We start from the raw sequence: 3,408 nt of genomic DNA on the forward strand, positions 1-3,408 counted from the left end.
TTTCGGTCACGGCAGAGAATCGCTTTGTCAGATCATCAGATATCTGAACAACATTCAAGGGTTTGTTTTTGGGCTGAAAATAGACAACCCATGGGCCAGTCGAGTCATTCGGGTAGGCCCGCAATCTGGAGCTTTTCTCATCCTGCCCATTGACAGACTGAGACGACGAACCAGGGATGACATCATCATTATTCTGAGATGAATGGTCATCCATGTCGTCTTCTGACAAAACATCCATTTTGTTCAACTAGTGGGAGCGCAAAACGCTCTCCCACTGAACGCACAGACGCAATACACAGAAAACACTACAAACACAGAAATACAAAATGAAAATTTAACTAATGGAGGAGGAAAAGAAACAAAAAAAAACAAAAACTTATCTGATAATTCTATACTACTACCACCGAGCGTTATATGTGTAGGCGTTTACGCAGATGGCTGGAAGAGACGCGCTGCGTGGATGACCTTCGTTGTGGTGCACTTGATCGAGGCTCGGTACTCAGCGCACACAGGCGCACGATGATTGATGAACGATGTAGATGTAGAAACGGGTGCTCACACTCGATGATGATGATACGTGAGCGGGTATGCGTAAGCGCGTATGCGTGACCACGCAACGATGATGCCCAAATTGGTTCGCGAATTTCCAATAGCACGGATTACTCTTTCCGAAAATGACACTTTCTACTAAAAAAAAACTCACTTTTCGATCAATTTACCGGGAACTATGCCAGGAGTCACTTAGTGAGAAAAAACTGATAATTTATATCAAGCGAATACCGAGAAAACTTCCAAAACAACGGAGCGCGAAACAAGTCGACCGTACTTCTTGCTAGGACGCAGTGAAATGGACGATGGTATTGAACGGGAGCATTTAGAAATAGCAAAACTTCTCCCCAATCAACTTCCAAAATAGATGCACAAGATTCAAGGATCGAGACCCCTTCACTACGCAGCTCAAGACAACGCCAATAATCTCTTGAGTATAAAAAACCGTATAAAATTCGCATAAAACCGTGAAAAGTTTTTCTGTTCGCACGAATTTAACATTCAAATTCATAATGATTCGATAAAGTTCAAAAATGGCTGTATTGTAAGGGCATGCGGTATATCGAGTTATACCGTGTATTTCGCTTCAATTCGGAATTTAACGGAATTTTTGTTTCATGTTTCGTTTCGTTTAAATCAGAAAATTTCGAGTTCATAAACGGCGAATGAGAACGACCCACATTTGAGTTTAGTTCACTCATAATCGCCAAAAGTGCAGGAACTCAGCGATGAGTAAAATTTGTCTCATGTTTTCCCAGGTTTTTCCAGGATTTTTAAGGGAAAAATTCCCGAATTTGAGAAAAGTAAAGATTGGATTCACTCAGTCTATTGGTACTTCTTCGAGACTGAATGAAAGTTTCGTCAATTTCCTCATTTTCCGACAGATTTTTTAGGTTTTCCACAGGAAACCATGAGATAAATTTACTCATCGCTGAGTTCCTGCACTTTTGGCGATAATGAGTGAACTAAACTCAAATGTGGGTCGTTCTCATTCGCCGTGAAGCTAACAAAACTCACCAGCTGCAAATCTGTGAAGAGATTGAGTTTCATGATTATTGCTTTACACCCGAACGCAACCGAAGCTTCCATAACGTCGGTGAAGAGTGAAAAGAGATAGCAAACTATACTTTCTCTTTCTAAGAAAACGATGTGCAACGGCATCATTTTAGTGTCGAGTCAACTTTCAGCTTGATTTTTTGCACGTTGTGAAGGAGCTTGTAAAATCATTATGAAGCATGATATTTTGTTCCAATATCACGCGTGATGTTGAGAGCGTATGAGAGCGGAAAAATGTAATTTCGTTCTCTTCCACAACCCCACCATTTTCCTCTTCATCCGTATATACCTATAGCAAAGTATTTTAGATTTGCCTGCTTGGCGGCAGCTTTTGTATACAGTTTAAATTTTAGTTCAATGAAAATATTGGATTAGTTTCAAATTGGATATTTCGATGTGCAGTTATTCCAGTTATAACAGAGCAAGGGTAGTGAATGGACTTCACTTTTTGAAAGACATGCTTCTTGTTGGCTGGTTGGGAGTGGCTTCTGTCTGCTCCAAAACTCGTCTACCGAGACACTGGAGGGAGATCTTCATTGATACCTTGCGTATTCTTCTCGTTGGCGAGCTGAGCTGAATGTGGGTATTGATTAGAGCTTTCAAGATACCTCGCGAATGCTTCTCGTTGACGGGCTGAGAGTACGTGTGGATCCTACTCCTGCGGTAGTCTAATCGTGCCCTGAAGACCTCTAAAGGTCGTTTTTCTTGGATAGGTTCTTGACTAGTGTTGTTTGTTCGTTGGTTATTTTGAAAAGGTGAAATATGAGTTTGATCAATTTGTTTTTCTTTTATTTAACTGTATTCAAACGAAATTCCTATAACATGGAAATTTATGAACTAGAAATTTTCTGATTTAAACGAAACGAAACATGAAAACAAAAATTCCGTTAAATTCCGATTCGAAGCGAAATACACGGTATAACTCGATATACCGCATGCCCTTACAATACAGCTATTTTTGAACTTCTTTATCGAACCACCATGAAATTGAATGTTAAATTCGTGCGAACAGAAAATCTTTTCACGGTTTTATGCGAATTTTATACGGTTTTTTATACTCAAGAGATTATTGGCGTTGTCTTGAGCTGCGTAGTGAAGGGGTCTCGATCCGGATGAATCTTGTGCATCTATTTTGGAAGTTGATTGGGGAGAAGTTTTGCTATTTCTAAATGCTCCCGTTCAATACCATCGTTTAACGGAATTTTTGTTTTCATGTTTCGTTTCGTTTAAATCAGAAAATTTCGAGTTCATAAATTTCCATGCAAAGGAATTTCGTTTGAATACAGTTAAATAAAAGAAAAACAAATTTATCATACTCATATTTCACCTTTAGAGGTCTTCAGGGCCTGATTAGACTACCGCAGGAGTAGGATCCACACGTACTCTCAGCCCGTCAACGAGAAGCATTCGCGAGGTATCTTGAAAGCTCTAATCAATACCCACATTCAGCTCAGCTCACCAACGAGAAGCATTCGCGAGGTATCTATGAAGATCTCCCTCCAGTCTCTCGGTAGACGAGTTTTGGCGCAGACAGAAGCCACTCCCAACCAGCCAACAACAAGCATGCCTTTCAAAAAGTGGAGTCCATTCACTACCCTTGCTCTGTTATAACTGGAATAACTTCACATCGAAATATCCAATTTGAAACTAATCCAATATTTTCATTGAACTTAAATTTAAACTGTATACAAAAGCTGCCGCCAGGCAGGCAAATTCTAAAATACTTTGTTATAGGTATATACGGATGAAGAGGAAAATGGTGGGGTTGTGGAAGAGAACGAAATTACATTTTTCCGCTCTCAT

At 39.9% G+C, this 3,408-nt stretch overlaps 1 long non-coding RNA gene across 1 annotated transcript; it reads left to right on the plus strand.

Moving 5' to 3' along the window:
• Positions 1-875: 875 nt before the first annotated feature.
• LOC135717510 (uncharacterized) lies at positions 876-2,599 on the plus strand. The gene is made up of 2 exons (XR_010520321.1): positions 876-2,300; positions 2,361-2,599. It is a non-coding gene; the product is annotated as an uncharacterized LOC135717510 (long non-coding RNA).
• The last annotated feature ends 809 nt before the right edge of the window (positions 2,600-3,408 follow it).

The sequence above is a fragment of the Ochlerotatus camptorhynchus genome, unplaced genomic scaffold, assembly GCF_037179485.1.
Source record: "Ochlerotatus camptorhynchus isolate MF236.1 unplaced genomic scaffold, CSIRO-AGI_Acam_v1.1 ptg000060l, whole genome shotgun sequence".
NCBI lineage: Eukaryota > Metazoa > Arthropoda > Insecta > Diptera > Culicidae > Ochlerotatus > Ochlerotatus camptorhynchus.